The sequence below is a fragment of the Ursus americanus genome, chromosome 10 (genome assembly GCF_024610735.1).
Source record: "Ursus americanus isolate L20-20 chromosome 10, mUrsAme1.1.p, whole genome shotgun sequence".
Classification (NCBI taxonomy): Eukaryota; Metazoa; Chordata; class Mammalia; order Carnivora; family Ursidae; genus Ursus; species Ursus americanus.
Genome location: NC_142136.1, coordinates 51,760,036 through 51,778,968, shown reverse-complemented (window position 1 = coordinate 51,778,968; position 18,933 = coordinate 51,760,036). Strand labels below are relative to the sequence as shown.

Here is an 18,933-nt window from a genome sequence, read left to right as displayed (position 1 = left end):
TTTTTCAGGTTGTCAGCCTGTCGGACTACATTAAGCCAGGCGGTGACTTTCCTTTATTAACCATTTCTTTCCTGAGGGCTTGCCCTTTGTTAGGAATGGCAGGAGGCCCAACAAAGGGAGAATCCAGAGCTCTTGGATGCGCTGAGCCTGCCCTCTAACCGGGGAGACAGAATTTGGAGCAACAGGAGACCACACAGAAGGTACCAACAGAACGGCAGAAACAAGGTCACTTTGTCACGGAAGCTATTTTACTGTTATGGAATCCGTCTTGGCTTTACCTCACCAATGTGCTGAGGCAATGAGGTGAACAGGTCTCAAAATTATTTCCAACTCTGTGATTTAATGTCTGGTTTTGTACAGCAGCACCCGCAGCACCACACGAGGCATTCAGTGAAATATTTTGTCTTGCAGGAAATCTCAAAATACATTTGAGTCTCCTGTTCTCCTGAAAAAGCAGTAGGATTACTATCCTTTTATTGCCACCAGTCTAACAGTTTATACGAAGGTTGCTTCTCCTTCCCTTAGGGAGGGCGGGCCTCCAGAGCAGGATTTCTCCACCTGGGCACTATTGACATTGTGAGCTGGGAAGTTTGTTGTGAGGGGATCCTGTCCATTGTAGGATGTTTAGCAGCTCTAGATGCCCACTGGATTATAAAGGCAACCCCCACCCCTGATGTGAAAATAAAAAATGACTCCAGACATTGCCAAATGTCCCCTGGGGGGACAAATCTCTACTGGATAAGAACCACTGCTCTAAAGTATGAGGGGGAAGAGAATCCTAATTTTTGTGTGTGTGAAAAAGGGATACCACTACAAAGTAACACCCTGAGCTTCCCTCCAAACCCTCGTGTGCAGTTGCAACTTCCCACAATTGTTCACAAAGACCCTAATCTGGCAGCTGTTCTGTATCTTTTGCACTTGTCCTCCACCCCCTAATATCTTTTGCCACTCTACACACCAGGTTTTTGAGCTCTTTATCAGGCTTCCTATAGGGAGTTCATTCTCCAGGTTTTAATGACAACCAATCTTGAGCAATTTGGGACACATTTAGTGTCAAAACTGGGGAAGACTCCCATGGCATATCACGGCATCACATTCAAAAGTCTTGCTTCCCAGGATGGTGAGCCAAGGAGATGTATCAAAACATGCATCCTCCAGTTCCTCCTCCTTCAGGGTGAATTCTCTACGGACTCAGCAGAGCCCACTTCAAGACCTCCACTTCTACTGAGTGGAGGGTCAAACTAAGAGTCTTAAGTCTGGAGTCTCAAAAAGGTGTACCATTTGTTTTAAATCATAAAGCTAGCAGATGGGAGGGCCAGGATGTGAAGGTGGGTTTATCTACCTCCAAACTCTCATGCTCTTTCCTTCACCACCACACAAATGCGTTCCTTCAGGAAAAATAGAAAGAATTGGGAACACCATGAAGGGCATTCCACATTTTCCCCCCACCTCTCCTCCCACAACAGTATACACACAGACATGATTGTATGCCTACACACCAAACCAACAGACGATGGTATTCGTCTAAAAACCATACAATGCTTGCCACATGGCAAGTATACCCTCATTTATTCCTTACAATAACTTAACAGCAAATACTCTCTTTATTACTTTTAATTAGCATCTTTCAGAAGCTACTTATTTTCCATCAACCTTATTTCCACTTCCTGTTTAGAGTCGGTGGAAGAAGAGCTTCAGACTGGTTAGTAGTCCTCCCCACGCTCAGGTCTGAGCAGTGGGAGCTGCAGGCCAGGCCTCAGCAGGGCACCAACCTCCAGACAGGGCCAGAGGGCACCCGTGAGCCTTCAGACCCCACCACCACCTCTGGCTGAGTAACAGCGAACTCTGGCGCTGGGGCTGTGCAGCTGGCCTGAAATTGGTCCTTTCACACTCTTCCCAGCAGCGGCCTGCTCTTCCTTGTCCGTCTCCTCAGGATCTCTGCGGAAGTAGAGATCTGGCGTAACTTCCCGCAAGAGCTCAAGGGAGCCAGGACTGCACATGCACAAGAGTTCCCAGCCAGCACCTGCCTCGTCAGACCCACCGAGTTAGCTCCATGTGGCTGCACAACTTGGCGACAGCCACATCGGTGGAAGAGAGTCTGTCACACAAAGCAATGGTAGGCAGGTTAACATGAGATGCCTCTGGAGAGGTTGGTGGCGAGTACTGGGAGCAGGAGCCGCCAGAAGTCTCGGCTCTGGAAGGCTGCCTGGATCTGGTAATGGAAGGTTCCAGGAAGGAAGCAGCCAGAGTGGCTCCAGGGGCAGCAGCAACCTTCAGCACAGCCTGCTGGCCAGTAGTCTTGGAGGATGTGACATGACATCACCGGGTTTTTAAATGACAACAATGGCACGAGCTGCCAGCAGAGCTTCTCCCAGGCTGTCCTCAGATTTATGCTGTAAATGCCATTTTCTTTTCGTAGATGTACCGATCCATTTGGAAGTCAAGGTAGGTGCCATCTAAGTGTATTCCTGCTGCAAGAAACTTAAGGAGATCCCCTCCTTCCCTTGTAGGACATCAAGGGCTCCAGATATTACGGAAGTTTCCCTTTAAGTCGTGACAAAAACTCAGAACAACAGTGTATGGACCTGTCTCTGGGGGTAATGCATAAAAGCTCTTTATTCCTATTTAAAGGTTGAGTAAACGGATGCACAGAGATGTTTGTGACTTGACCAAGGTCACACAGCTACTATGAAGCAGGACTGGACAAGTTCAGAATGCTTTAATTACCTATTGGGCCTTTGGACGGAAAAAAATGAGAGTTTGGTATTAACCAAGTATAGTGGTGCAGAGTTGTCCAGAGTAACAGAACCAATAGATAGGAGATACATATATGGAAATAGAGAAAAAGAGGAAGAGAGAAGCAGATTTAGTTTAAGTTATGGTCCATGCAATTATGGACGCTAGCAAATTCAAAATTTGTAGGGCATGTCAATGGGCTGGAAATTCAGGATGATGTTGCTTGCAGTCTTGCCACTGAAAACTGCAAGGCAGGCCAGTAGGCTGGAAACTCAGGCATAATTCTATGTTGGAGTCTTGACGCAAATATCTTTTTCTTTGGGAAGCCTATCTTTGCCCTTGCGGCCTTCAGACTGGATGGAGAAAATCTGCTTTTACTGAAAATCCGATTTAAACATTAATACATCTAAATAATACCTTCATAGTGATACCCGCACTAGCGTCTCACCAAACTCTAGTGTGCTAGGCTAGACAGGGCACAACAAGTATTCAAGTAGACACTTGAAATTAACCATCATCACCCCATGAAACAAGAATAAGGCAGGAGTGTTGTTCTCCACCGAAGGCTTAAAGGGAAGTTGGCCCTTTCAATTCTAGCGGGAAGGAGGCACTGTGCTCAATGCATCAAAAACAAGGACAAAGTAGCTGGAAAGGCACAAAGAGGATTAGCACCAAGACTAGAAGGAATGTGTTGAAAGCCAAGCACATTCAGAAAAGGAAGGCAGAGGGGAATGATGCCCCCGGGTAGTGACAGCCCATGATGCTGGAGGAATGAGAAAACAGTGTGGCTTCCTTCCTTGAAATCCATGCTTGCAAATTAGATCTCACTTGTTGTTCTCCAGGTTAACAGGTAAGGTGTGGCACAGTCATGGAATAATATGGTTTTAAAGAGCTCTGAAAACCTTCTTCCCACCTAAAACTCTTCTATGATCCCAAATGGCTTTTAAGGGTGTTCACTAATGGTAACCACGTGAAAATACACGCTGAGCTCTTGCAAATGTTCCTTCTAGAGACAGGCATGTGGGGGCTGAGCACAAGTTAACAAGCTTCCTTTGCAAGAGGGATTTCCATTGCCTACAATCCCTTCTAGTGCTGTCTGCATCCCTGGCTTAGTTTCAGAAATTTTATGTTGTTGAGGTTTTTTTGGTTTTAATAAGTTTTCTCCCTAATAAAAATGATTAGTGGAGAGAGGTTCTGAGTGCTGCAAAACTACATTGTAGGATGTTACGTATTAAAAACTGGCTTGGGATCCAGTGTCAGCTTCTTCTTACAACTCAGCTCAGAGCTAGTTCCAATTCTCTTTGCTATGTTCAGACTGGCCTCTGGAGAGCAAAATGTCCATGTGTAGTGGTTTTGTGAAATGCTTAAGTGGTACAAGAAAAAAAAAAAACATAAAAGGAGATGACTCAGTTGTTCAAGAGAGAGATCACAATTCCAAAATATAATCCCATTTCTCTTCCTTTGTTGTCTGACTTTGGGCACTTAACTACTCTATTCCTCAGTTTATCCGCCACCAATATTCAACCAGTTATAACATTTGTCTGCCCTCTTCCTACCTGATAAGTAATAAATCAGGTTGCTGGAACACTTTATAATCTTAAAGAATATAAATCAAGCACAGCAAAATATAGAAACCATAAATATCACCACCTTAGGTCAAAAGCAGGATTTAAATTCCAGGCTCCAGTGATGAAAGGCTAGTGGGTGGAAATGCTGTCAGTTGGCCCATAGCTCTTGTCTCCTTGTTTAACATGTTCGCCTTCAGATCAACGAGTCTTTAGTGAAAGACAACCTCACAGTACAGTAGCATTGTTATAATAGCAGATTGACAAAAATGGAGACAGATGGCTGCTCAGTGGCAGGTTTTTAAAATGAATTTATTGTTTATGAAATGTGCTAGATTGATGGCGCCAGTGACTGAGTCTGCCACTTAAAAGGAGAGATCAAGGGGGACAAGGACAATGACCTGGGCAGCCTCTCCATAATCCCCCCTACCCAATCCCAGGCAGGAGGCTTGGGCGAGCTGCCAAGTCTCCAAAAGGGAAACAGTATTTGGACTCATGGCGACACTCACTGTGGAACAAGAGAACAGATGCAGCCCCATGTATTCCTCACAGTGGCAGAGAAAATGCCAGTGAGTGCCAGTTGTGTGAGGATGGGAGAGAGATCAGGGCTCTTCTCCTGGTTATTGTCTTGTGTTCATTTCTTGGGAAATAGCATGGGGCAGGGGTTGAGATCATGCATTCCCCCAAATGGAAGCACCAACTGAAACCGTGATGTACACAGTCATTACAGCATAATGCTTACAGAGATGGTGACTGTTCTCATCAAATCTCCCAAGGTTTGACAAGTCTTCCAACCACCATTTCTTCCAATTCCACATATTCTTTAGTTAGTCCTCCCAGGCTTCAGTAGTTTTATGATGTCCTTCTTTCATCACATCAAAGGATTTCTGCCAAACCCAAATGGCCCCATTCTGTTTCCTAAGCTATTTTCTTGAAGGAGGCTCAGATTTCAGTAAAACACCCCAGTATGGTACTCTCCCCTTTGGCACTTTTGAGGTACCTCTAGCATGTTCTGTCAGGCACTGTCAGTGACATAAAGAAAAATCACATCCCAGTGAAAGTGACTATAAACTAAGGAAGCTAGGTCCTCCAAGTGCCAACTGGCTGAGAGCATCCACGATGTTCCCTCTACTAACTGACCTGTTCCACTGTCCTTTTATGGACTACACACAAGGTTCAGGACCATACTGGATTTGTATATAGTACCATAAAAGTATTCCTGGGATAAGCGGCACTAAATTGGTCAGTGTTGAATGGTTTATGGCTGTAACCTTAGAAAACATTCTGGTTTGACACTCAAAAGACAACACCAGTCCTAGTGAGGCATGTAGGCCATGTATTCTGAGCAATTCTGGGAAACCCTGAATACCTGCCCCCCACAGTCCCCCTCTGAGGGGCTCGCTACATACGGGGCCCTGTGTATCAGGGGATGTGACCTAGTACAAGCTCTCTGCACACTGTGCTGGGGCCTCTGCTGGATGTGGCCAGCCAATCCAGTTAGAGCCCTTCTTGAAAAGCTGGACAGTGGGATCTACTGAGAGAGCCATCAGAAAGGAAGGACTCCCGAAGCTGAGAGATACCCCAAGACAAGGCACCAAGCAGAAGCTGTGAAGTTGGAGGACAGCAAGAGGTTAGTCAGTGGGACAGCAGAGGCAGGCCAAACTTGCTGTCACCACAGTGATGAAACAGATCAAGGAACAATCTCTCCAGAGTGACCTGGCACAAGGCCCGTCTCCACAGCTAATGAGCTGGTTTCCAGTCTCCCTGCCTTTCCCTATGTACTTTCTATTTCTTAACTGACTTAACCTGAGGATGCTCCTGTTGCTTGCATCTCACCACAGGTATTGTCTCACTGTAGCCCGGGTTAACTGAATGTGAGGGTCAATGTACCCACCTTGGTGGGGATTTATAATAGCTATGTTGAGTGCCAGGGTGAACCTCCTAGGTGGCCTGCGGTTAGAGGAGGATTCATATATGCACTTCTTTATTCAGGCATTCAGGAGTCTTGAATGCCTATTATGTGCCAAGCGATGTGCCAGGCACTACAGATATAAAGGAAAATTAGAAATGGACCTCAATCTCAAGAGCATTCCTAGAATTTGAACTAGGTCCATGGTTTTTTGATTGTTTGGCAGCTTGCAGAATCAAAGGTGTTCCATCGTCATGTCTCTGATCAGAGATTACGGGACAAACTCCGCTGTTAAAGAAACACCACCACTGCCAATGAACCAACATGAGCATAAAAGGGTTTAGCTGTACAGACAACTGAGAAGAGAAAATGAGAATTAAACATCTAAAGCAAATGATTGAAAGGTTAGCTCTTCAACTTGCATCCCAACAAAAATAAAGGATCAGCAGAAAAAAAGATGAAAGCACTAAAATAATGCAGGAACACTTTTTCATGGTATGTTTGTGATGCAAACGCAATTCCAACCTGCCCAGGTTTGGTCAGCAGGCAGGAGAAGGAGGGCAACATAGGTTCCTATTGAGATTCAGAGGAAGCCTGGGTCAAAAGAAAAATACAAAATGACTGCTTTCCCCTGGGAATGTTCTAAGGGAAGAAAGAGCTGCTGTTAGCCCCCCAAAAATGCTTTTGTGTAAATTAGAATAAGATGCCTCCTCTGGGCTCACAAAGCCCAATGCCAGCCCTTATGCCCCAGCAAGCAGAGTACATGACGCATTTCCACCTTCATTTCTCCTCTTGGCAAGGTGTCCTTGCGCAGTTAACAACCTACAAACCTTTACATGGCAGACAGAAGGGAGGAAGCAGAGAAAGAGACAAAGAGGTTTAAGAGCGTCGTGCAGAGAGAAACAGAAGCTTAGCAACAGAGAATGAAACGGAGAGGGAAGGATGAGAAAAGAAGGGACAAGGAGAGGCAGAGAAAGAAAAGGAAGATGAAGGGATACTCCCAAGAAAGAGTGAGACAAAAATAGAGAGAGAGAGAGAAAGGGGGCCAGATGCTTTACACCTATTTCTCCATGGCCAGTCAAGACTTGGTAGTGATGGGGAAACCAGGCCAGGTAACTATGTTAAAACACTCAATTCAGTTTAAATCAACAGACCTGTCTTAAGGACTGACTTGTGAAGCTTTGTGGTTGAGGCTCGGAAACAAATCTGGGTGACCAGCTTCTTGTCCCAAGTGGCCTACTGCAAGCTGGGGAGAACACAGAATAAAAGAAAAGGTCTACCAACTGCTCTGAGAGCACCAAGCCACACATGATTAATTCTGATCAGAAAGACCCATTTCAGGCAAGGTAATGAAATTTCGTCTCATAACTTTGTTAGGCAACTTAAAAGTTGAGGATTTGACCAGAAGAAATCCAACCAACCAACCACCTACCCACCAATCAACCGACCAACAGAACCCTTGCCTGTAAGGCACATATTACTGAGATGTATGGTTGCTGGAGACTTCATTAAAATGCCAGATGTCCTGTCAGGAATTTTTAAGTATCACAGTTTTCTATTAAAAACAAAAACAGTTGATCTGATCCAACCCCCTCCACTAACACCACCACAAAAAAAATTCTCTCTCACCTACCCCCATCTGCCATGTGGCCTGATTTGGGAGATTCCTTTAGCAGTCTGGGGAGAATCTCCTTATAGCACATGACATTTCCTAGATCAGCACCTCGATTACCAATTTAGAATCTTCCAAGCAGCTGGAACTTAGAAACGTTTTTTAAGATTCTCCAACACCTTAAAATAGCCCTGGTCATTGTTAGTGCAGTTCCTAAACTGAGGAAGAAATACCTGACAGCCAACTGAGAGCTAAGTCCTGTGCGCATGAGCCCAGAATTCATAGATGTTCATCAGGAAGAGGGAGACAGAGAAAGGGAGGTGTGCTACAAATAAAACCCACCTGCTGCATGTTTTCATCACAGCTAGTGCCCCAAAGGTCATGTCCTCATTTTTTGGTTCTTTCCAGCATTTATTCAACACATATTTACTAAGTCCCATCCTGAGTATTAAAGACTGAGTCAGACTCTGCAGATACCGCAGTGACAGAGAAAGGTAAACCCTGCCCTCCAAGAACTTACAGTCCCATTATACAAAGAATGGCACAAATAACCCATGATTTAGTACGTGGTATTACATAGTAACCACAAGGGTAACTGAGCCCAAGTATAGGGCTCTAGGCAGGCATGTAACTGGGGTATCCAAGAGAGGCTAACGGAAGAGGAGATAGTCGGACAAAGAGGAGACAGCAGACCAGGAAGAGAGAACAGCCATGCAGAAAGCCTTGTAGCCAGCTGGCTCCCACCCCGATCATGAGAAGTACGGGGGAAGATGAAGAGATTATAAGTCATTGGGCTCTGGAAGGCCAAGTTAAGGGTAACCTCTGTTTACTGTCTTTTAGACTGAGTCATGGTTTTTCTCTTTGTCTCAATTGTCTGAATCTAGAAATACTGGAAAGAAATACTCCATCTCTAGTGTGTGAGCTGGCTGCAATGTGTAGATCCATTCTAGAGATGCCAATAAAAAGAAGTTAACTCTCGAGTTCCAAACCACAGAATGACACAAGGCTCCGGTAGCCCTCTCTACTTCCCAGCTCCAAATAGAGCTGCTGCACCTCCCAAGAGACCCCTCTGCTTCTCTTGGCAACAGATAACACAGCTCCCAGTATCTTCCATTAGCTTGAGCTTCCTGACCGCTCTCCCAAGGCTGCCCTGCTTCTCTGTGGGAACAGAGCACAACCTCTTGATGTTAACATCGTCCATTCCTTCTAAGAAGGTTAAATAGCACAAATGGCTTTATTATATCCTTTTTGGGTCTATACTCCTGCCATTTAATCATTTTAGTTCCTTTCCCATTCATTAGAAAAGAGGAGTGCTAGGAGAGGAGAATCCCACAATTCAAATAAGTTTGAGTAATAGCCCTTAGGGGGAAAAAAAAAAGTACTTCAATTCTTTTCACTTTCCTTTCTCTAGTCAGATTCAGCTAATGGCACACAATAGAGGGAGACGAGGTATTCCTCTAACATTTTCAATATGCAATTTTGCAGCCAGTATAAGAAATAGGCAGAAATCTTTCTGTTTCTGAGATTGCTGGAATTTCAGGTACAGTGTAGTCCAGAGATGGGAGAGGAGTTTTGACCTGGAGTTCAATTCTGTTTAATTGGCAGTGGTGAGTGGGAGCAGACCCTTGATGATTCTGAGACCGCAGGTCTCAGCAGGCAGGTCTGCGCGGTCAGCCAATGACAGGACATGGAGTAGAAAGGACATTTCCCACCCCTGGCAGAGTGCTTAAGAGAATTCACTGGCTTTTGAGCTTGACAGCCTACAGCTGAATTCTGGCTCAGCTACTTACCAGGTTATGATCTTGAAATTAAAAGGAAGCCATAGAAGGTCATACATTAGATCTTTAAGACCTCATCAGATTAAGTTACTACCATCTGCTCTGACCTGGGGCAAATTTTCCCAATCTTCGCTATCCTGTGCACATAAACATAGTCACCCAAACAGTAATAACCCATATTTGGTTAGTTTGTGGCCCCCTCTGCTGCTGCAGGATCACCTGCCCTTTGGAAATTCTTCACATCTCAAGTCTTTCCATAGGTCCCTACAGGGTAGGTCTGTTCCTGTTAGTGTCACTGGTCTGCCAGGCTTAAGGGATACTGCCCAGAGGTATCCCATTTCCTCCAGAATCTGTCAAGGCTAAACGGTCCCCACCAGTCCCACTATTTGTCTCTGAAGTGCCGCGGGTACCATTGCTCCTCTGTCAGGTAACACTTCTCAGTACTTAGCTATGCTGAGATGTGCAGTGAAATGAGCATATTAGATAGAATTTTAAGAATGACCCATCATGACCATCACCTTTGCGTCCCTTCCGGGTGTGTGTGGAATCCGCAGACATGATGAGTGTCACTCCTGTGACTATTACCTTATATGGCAAAGATTATCCAGGTGGGCCTAATTTAACCTACTGAACGCCTTTAAAAGCAGTTTTCTCCAGCTCATGGCACAGGGAGAAGTCAGAGAGAGATGAAGCACAAGAAGGATTTGATATACTATTACTGGCTTGAAGATGGAGGGGCAACAGGGGGAGAAATGCAGGCGCCCTCTAGAAACTAAAAGTGGCCCTTCACTAACAGCCAGACAGGTAACAAGGACCTCAGACCTTCAACCACAATGAACTGAATTCTGTCAACAACCTGAATGAACTTGGAAACAGATTCTTCCTCAGAGCCTCCAGGTGAGAGCCCAGACTGGCAGACACCTTGACTTCAGCCTTATGAGACCCTAAGCATAGAACCCAGCCATGCCTGCCTGGACATCTGACCTACAGGACTCTGAGATTATAAGTAAGTGTCGTTTTAGGGTGCTAAGTTTTAGTAGTATATTACAAAGAAATATGAAACTAGTACATGGCAAAAGGGAAGAAACAGTTCTCTCTATTCAGTGGCCCCACAGCAGTGTTCTCCAGCACCCATAATTTTCAGTTCAGGGAAATGGCGCTTTCTGATTTCCAAGGATCAGACATATATCCAATGGGTATCGGGTTTAAAGACAGTCATTACTCAGTCTTCAGAATTACCTTTCTCAACTACTGGTTAAAACTGCAGTTTTGTTTATTTTTTGTTTGTTTTTGTTAAGATTTTATTTATTTATTTACTTGAAAGAGAGACAGAGAGCACGAACGGGGGAAGGGACAGAGGGAGAAGGAGAAACAGACTCCCCGCTGAACAGGGAGCTCTGCTCAGGGCTTGATCCCAGGACCCTGGGATCATGACCTGAGCCAAAGGCAGACGCTTATCCAACTGAGCCACCCAGGCGCCCCAAACTCTGCAGGTCTTATTTCTTTGTACCAAGTTCTTGTAGGAGGCTTCCCAATTCCATGTGGAAGAGATGTACAGGTCATTTCTATTCATTCACTCATTCATTTATTCATTAAACACTGAGTGTCTATCACCTGCCAACCTCTGTTCTAGGCTCTGGCAATACAGAAGAAATGCATCAGAGTCCTATATCTCACAGAGCTTACCTTTTCATAAGGAATAAAGAGAGAAATACATATCTACGTCAAGTGATGCCAAGTGCTATGAAGAAAAATAGAGGAGTAGGATTGAGAGCAACCCCGGAGTGGAGAAAGCATTTTATGCACAGGGGTCAGCAATGACCTGACAGGGGAGCCTTCTGAGCAGTTACAGAGTGAGCCACCCAGATATGTGGGGGAAGAGCGCTGCAGGCAGACGGGATTCTAGGTGTGCAGGTGCTGAGGTGGGAGAGTGCTTGGTAAACCTAAGGACTGACATTGCTGGAGAGGAATGAGCAGGGATCAAAGAAAAAGGAAATGAGGTCAGTAAAGTATCAGGGGCTAGATCACGGAGGGCCCTACAGACCACTGAAGAACTTTGAATTTTGCCCTGAATCAGATGGAAAACGTTGGAGGGATTTAAACAGAGGAGTCACCATCTATCTGACTTGCATTTCTGTGGCAGAGGAGCCAGTGGGGACAGGTGAGCAGTTAGTGGACCAGTAAACTGAGAGGTGAGGGGGGTTTGCTGGGGAGATAGCGATGGAGACACTGAGAAGCTGCCAGATTTTGGATTTATTAGAAGGTGGTATTGACAAGATTTGTGGACGAGTTAGATATGGAGTGTGAAGAAAAGCGAAGAGTCAAGAAAAATACACGCCTATACGTGAACTCCAACAGTGGCTGTGGCTTAAGTTCTTTCCCAGGAGATGCCTCATGCTACCAGTTCTGTTCCATCAGTTCTCCAGGTGCCACCACACATTCTGGAAGCCTGGACATCACAACCACTGGGCTTAACTTGAGATCCTTGCCTTGAGAAATAAAATTGTGGACACAGCCAAGTTTGTGTTGGGAGGCAAAAACCCAGGAGAGGCAAAATCTTCCAAGCAATAAAGACCCCTGACCGAGCAACCAACCTGTATGTACCCTTGCTTAACATGAAAGGGCAGAAAATATGGCATTGGTTTCCCAGCCCCTAATTTCAACCAACTTATGCATTTTTGCCCAGCTCATGAGTAGGACGTTAAATCACAGTGTGAGTACAAAATCTGGAACCCAGTTCTAAGGCATCCTGAGTCCCAGTTAAAGAACCGGTCCAAGCAATTATTTCCTGGATTCTATAGCATTTCAACCCAATCTCTGCTTTTGTATATGAGCAGAAAACAAGTCCTGGAGTTTTCTGGACATGAAAATCACATAAGGTCTCTGCGTGCAGGGCGCCATTTTATAAATATGAAGTATGAATAAAAGAAAATCTTTTATACAGCTAAAAACAGTCAGTTCAGGGGCACCTGGGCGGTCAGTCTGTTAAACAGCTGACTCTTGTATTGGCTCAGGTCATGATCTCAGGGTCCTGAGACTGAGCCCCGTGTCAGGTTTCACGCTCAGCAAGGAGTCTGCTTCAGGTTTCTCTCCTTCTGTCCCTCCCCCTGCTCTCTAAAATAAATCTTAAAAAAAATAATCAATTCAGACAAGATGGTATATACCCATTCTCCTGACACCTTCCTACTAGGCACAAGAATAGTTGTGAAAATGGTGCAAGATGCACCAAGGGGAGCAAAATGTGGTAAGAAGGAGGCCAGCTGATTTGAGAGCCCAGAACCTGAGGAACAACACAGTGGTGAGGCATCTTGCATCCCCCCAACCCAAAAGAGGAAGGCCGCCCAAACACAGAATCCCCAATCGCCAACCTAGCAAGAGAAGGCCTCCCAGGATAGTCCACCCTGGAAAAGACAGGAGACCCTCTGATAACAAAGGCGCATCACTGGAGGCCCACCAGAAATGGCCAAGAGGCACCCTCCTTCCTCACAGGCCTCACTCTCCTTTTCCACCAAGAGATACTAAGGAGCTAACAGGAGAGAGCCAGCTGCAATAGGTAGCCAGTCCCATAGCCTCTTATAGTCTGACTCTCTCCTCACCCAGAGACAAAGGTGGCGGAAGAGGGAAGAGAGAAAGGGTAGTCCCAGCAACCACGCTGATGGAAATAACATGAAAAAGGCTCATAAAAACTAAAGAGCTAAAACAAACTTTAGTTCATAAATGATTCTGGTATTTTTGCAGCTAAGGATTAATAGGATAAACTGGCATATATGGTAGGATTGAGCTGTGGAGCCAATAAAAAGGTCTCTATAAAAGATTTTATCTAGAAACTGAGATGTCCAGGTAGGGTTGCCAGCAGTGAAAGCCCTTAACCTTAGCTTTATATTTTAAACACAGGCAGATTGAGGTTAAAATGAAATACACAATTTTATTGGAATACAGGAGCAAGAAAGAGACATTGGTCTGTATAAAGCTCTAAACTAAAATTTGATTTTCAGCTAAGGTGCTTTGGGGGAATACACATAAAAAAAGCTTTCAAATAAAACTTAAATACGCTTTTGAGTGACAGTTCGGAGTAACAGACCCCTGCATCAAAAAGGCCTTACCCTTACAAGCCAAATTTAAATATGAAAACAGACCATTTCATTAATTAGGGTAGAATTCAGGGTCCTGGGGATATCAGGAAAATTTTTAGCCAAGATGATCACTGACAAAGTTTGGAAAGTTCCCAAACCATCCATATCTGAAGCAATAAACAAAATACGTTCTGCAGTTTTCTGAAACTAAGCTAGAGAAAAAAAAGAGGGCTGATGGGGTAGTTCATCAACATTTGAAAGATAACAGAAGCCAGATGCTATGGACTGAATGTTTGTACCCCAGACCCCAAATTCCCAATCTGAAGGTAAGGCCTTTCGAAGGTGGAGCCTTTGTAAATGGGATTAATGCCCTTATGAAACCAACTACCGACAGTTCTCTTGCCCCTTCCACCTCCTGAGCTTATAGCAAGAAGACAGCCATCTACGAACCAAGAAGGGAGTTCTCACCAGACACAGTATCTGTCAGCACCTTGGTCTTATACTTTCCAGCCTCCAGAACAGTGAGAAATAAATGTTTCTTGTCAAGGCCCCCGGTCTATAGTACTTTTGTTATAGCAGCCCAAATGGACTAAGACATCAGCTAATTCAAGAATGTGAAATAACATCCCATATGGAGGTGCCGCTGTACAGTCAAGTAACGAAAGTGGTCCTCTTCAGCCTTCGTCTCTGAAGATAAAATCCCTCCACAAATGACCTACTCTATAAATAACAAGGGGGAAATTGGTTCTTATGAGAGCTTTCAAAAAGAGATTTTCCCTAATACTCAGACGCCTTTATTTCTTATATATATATACTTTTACGTTTTTCCTTTGAGTGGCATCAGATGCTTTTAAAACAAAATTTTTAACTAACAGAATCTGGTTGAATACATTCCTTTCATAATAAAAAAAAAAAAAAAGACTTAAAATCTATTCTACTTCTATAGGTGAAGAACTGAATCAATCACTAGAACTCTGAGGGCCACCAAAGCTGCAAGGGCTGGAAGCTGCTGCCAACTACTGAAAAGCCAGCTAAGCCAGGAAGGAGACTGCTCCCTGGAACGACATGAAGATGCTCAGTGTCACCTCTCCAATGATCTCCTAGGTGGATGCCTCCAAGTGTCTTTGTCTTAATTTCTTAGTGTGAAATACAGGAACTAAATCTCTAAACTGTAAAGAATCTCTAGCTTGCTAAAGACTTTGCGATAAAGAAACAGTTTAGATAATCTAGATTAAAGATGAGCTTTAGGATTATTTTTTGCGACTCTTTTTCTTGATTATAAAAATAGAATATACTCAACATAAAAAACTTTTGAAAACACAAAAATATATAAAGAAAAAAAAACCCTTCAGATGTAACGTACCTGATGACTACAGTTAAATGTTATGTGGTGTATTTGAAAGTTAAGAGAGTAGATGCTAAGAGTTATTATCACAGGAAAGAATTTTTTTTTGTATCTATATGAGATAATGGATATTAACTACATTTACTGTGGTAACCAACTGACAACATACAAAAGTCGAGTCATTATGCTGTAACACCTTAAATTTACACAGTGCTATAAATTATATCTCAATAAACACGAGGAAAAATCAATTAAAAAAAAAACCTTAATCTTCCCAGAGTTAAGCACATTAAAAACTGCTTTTCATCTTTCTAGCATTTTATCTCTGAAGACATGCCTTTTTTAAAAATTAAAATCATGCCATTTGAAAAGTAAAATATTGTTCTCTCCTTTATATTTTCCCAGATCAGCAAATACTTTTCAAAATATGATTTTGAATCACATGTTATTCTATCTTATAGATGGACAATTATTGTCCTTATCACTGCATCGTTAGTTTACAACCAATTTTCTATTAAATGTTGTACTGAACATCCTTATATACAAATCTTTCTACATTTATAATTCTGATTTATTCACAAAATTGAAATTGCCGGGTGAAACAGTATAATTTGGTTAAGACCATGGATTAACCGACACACTAGTTTTTAGAAAGATATACTAAATTATATTCTAATCAGCCATGTGTAGGAATGCTTGCTTCACCAGATCTTTGAGAGAACAGATTCATTAACAAATTTGTGGGTAGACTTCTGCTTCCGCAACTGGCTAACTAGACTATAAAAACCTTCTACCTGAAAATAATCAGAAATGCTAGATTAAAAATATTTCTTTTAATATAGTTTAAGACATGAGACCCGGGGCACCCGGGTGGCTCAGTTCGTCGAGTGTCCAGCTTTTGATTTTGGCTCAGATCATGATCTCGGGGGTCGTAGGATCGAGCTCTGCGTTGGGCTCTGCACTCAGCAGGGAGTCAGCTGGTCTCCCTCTCCCTTTGCCCCTTCCTACCACTCTTTCTCTGTATCTCTCAAGTAAATAAATAAATAAATAAATAAATCTTTAAGGAAAAAAAAAAAAAAAAGAAGAGATGAGCCCTACCAAGAAAATGAAATTTGCAGGGAGAAGATACAGAAGAGAAGAAAAATTAAAAAAAAAATAAAGTCAGGGTCTCTTTTACAGTTACGGCTATTACTGACATTGAAAGCGAAAGTGTCAGCTAAAAGCCTCAGAAACAGAGCAGTCTCAAGCTGAGGGGTCAAAACTTGGAAATGACCAAGGAGGAGGGACTCCTCTGGTAAACACCTTAGGCTTTCAGGATTGGAAGCCTAAAAGGCCCAAGGTTTAAGGGTGAACTAGAAATAGACCATACCTTACAAAAACTCAAACCCAGCTTGACTGGATTAGGGTGATCAGTTCCCTAGCCTAAATGCCTTACAGAAGCAAAATAAATCCTCTCTGAAGGAAGACAGCATAATCCAGAGCCACAAATCACCTCTACCATTTTTCATACAAAATGTCTGACACTTAATAAAAATATGACTAAGTATATAAGAAGACTAGAGGAAAAAAATGAGAGACCATAAAAACAGAGCAACAACAAAAAAATTCAGAAATTTTAACTATCATAGATTGATAGGTTCATGAAACAAGATAAAAGTTAAAACTAGAAAATATTTAAAAGGAATCAAATTACTACCCTAGAATTGAAAAATCTAGTAAGTGAAATTTGAAACTCAATAAAAGAACAACATAAAACAATCCAAACATCTATCAAGAGATGCATGACATTTACACAATATATTATTCAGAAATAAACAGAAGTAAACTACTGATACATGGAACAACATGGATGAATCTTGTGCTAAGTGAAACAAGCCAGGAACAAAAGATTGCATATTGTTAGATTCAATTTATATGACAAGTCCAGAACAGGGCAATCTAGAGGCAGAAAGTAGACTAGTGGTTGCCTGGAGGTAGGCAAGATGGGAGATTATAAGATGATAGCTAGGGAGCACAGGGTTTCTTTGGGGGTTATAAAAGTGACCTAAAAATGATTGTAGTATTATTTATGAATCTCAAAGCATGTGCTGGAGGGGCAGGGATCATTGGGAGACTTCTCCAAAAAACAAAGCTGGCAGGTTCCATTTCCCTCCCCCACCGACAAGCTTGTATACCTAGACCACTGCAGCACCCAGCACAGCACCAACCCCCTCCACCTGAGTAACAGCACACCCTGCCCCCACGTTCTGCAGACACAGCTCCTCCAGCCAGGCCTCAGCTCCAGGTCTCCTCCTCCAACAGACCCAGCAAAACTTGTCAACCCCACACCTGCACCGTTCTGTGGATGTGCCCACTCCAGCCTCGCAGCAGCAGTTTCTAAAGCAGCTCAGGTTCCCCTCTCGCAGGAGACCTGCACAGACCTTGCTAACACCACATGCCCCCACATTCGCCTACAGACCTGTCCCCTCTAATGTGGCCTTGGCCAGAGCCCATCCAAAGTAGCACCACAAGCCTGATGCTGTGTAAGCAGCCCTAACAGGGGCAAGCACCACTCCACAGTGACTCCGGCCCCAGGGAGAGAAGATAACCACACACTCCAGTCCAATAGCGGACCCAGAAGTAGGCTGAGGGCAGATACCTGGTGTGACTGCGACACCACCCACCAACAGAAGTTTCTCGGGGGACAATGCAGGGAAAGCACCCTGAAGCTCCAACTAGTGCATCTCTGGCGAACACCAGAGTCTGACTCAACTGTAGCCTAAGGCAGCCCCCGCCTGGCGCACTGACATCACAGGGACCAAACCCTGCCCACGACAGGCAAGAGAGCCCTTAAAGATAACTGGAATAAAGACAGAACACAGCTGGGCCACAACAGTAAGGTCAGACAACACATGCAGGAGACACTCCTGAAGCACCAGGTTCTGGTGAACAGGGAACACTGCACTTCGGGGCACTACAGGGCCTTTTCATAAGGCCACTACTTTCAAGAGCAGGACACTTAGCTGACTTTCCTATTACACAGAAGCAGACAGAGTTAGACAAGAGAGAGGACTGAGGAATTTGTCCCAAATGAAAGAACAGGACAAAAATCATGCAACAGTCATAAACAAAACAGATAATATGCCCCATAGAGAATTTAAAGTAATCATCATAAAGATACTCACTGGACTTGAGAAAGGAGTGGAGGACCTCAGTGAGATTCTTACCAAAGAAACAGAAAACATAATCAGGGGCTCCTGCGTGGCTCAGCTGTTAAGCATCTGCCTTCGGCTCAGGTCATGATCCCAGGGGTCCTGGAATCGAGCACCACGCTGGGCTCTCTGCTCAGCAGGAGCCTGCTTCTCCCTCTCCCTCCCACTCCCTCTGCTTGTGCTCTATCAAATAAATAAATAAAATCTTAAAAAAAAAAAACGTAATCAGAAATGAACTCAGTAGCTGAAATTAAAAATACACTAAACAGGGGCGCCTGGGTAGCGCAGTTGTTAAGTGTCTGCCTCCGGCTCAGGGCGTGATCCCAGCGTTCTGAGATCGAGCCCCACATCAGGCTCCTCCGCTGGGAGCCTGCTTCTTCCTCTCCTGCTCCCCCTGCTTGTGTTCCCTCTCTCGCTGTCTCTCTCTGTCAAATAAATAAAATAAAATATTAAAAAAAAATACACTAAATGGGAGGGAGGGGGGAAAGATGGTGGAAGAGTAGGGGACACTATTTCAGCCAGTCCCCTGAATGGAGATGGATATCTACCAGACCATCCTGAACACCCACGAAGTCAGCCTGAGACGTAAGAAGATACATCTGAGCTCTACAAACAGAACATCTCCGGTGCTGGGTCTCGAGGTATGAAGCAGGTAGTCGAGAGTCTGCGGGCAGATATCGGAAGATAAACAGAAGGGGGAGGGAGCCACCGCGCTTGGGCGCCG

General features: G+C 44.0%; 1 pseudogene; it reads right to left on the bottom strand.

The window, feature by feature from the left end:
- Positions 1–1,568: 1,568 nt before the first annotated feature.
- LOC123801070 (small ribosomal subunit protein uS2-like) overlaps positions 1,569–18,933 on the bottom strand; it is a 33,065-nt pseudogene continuing 15,700 nt past the window's right edge.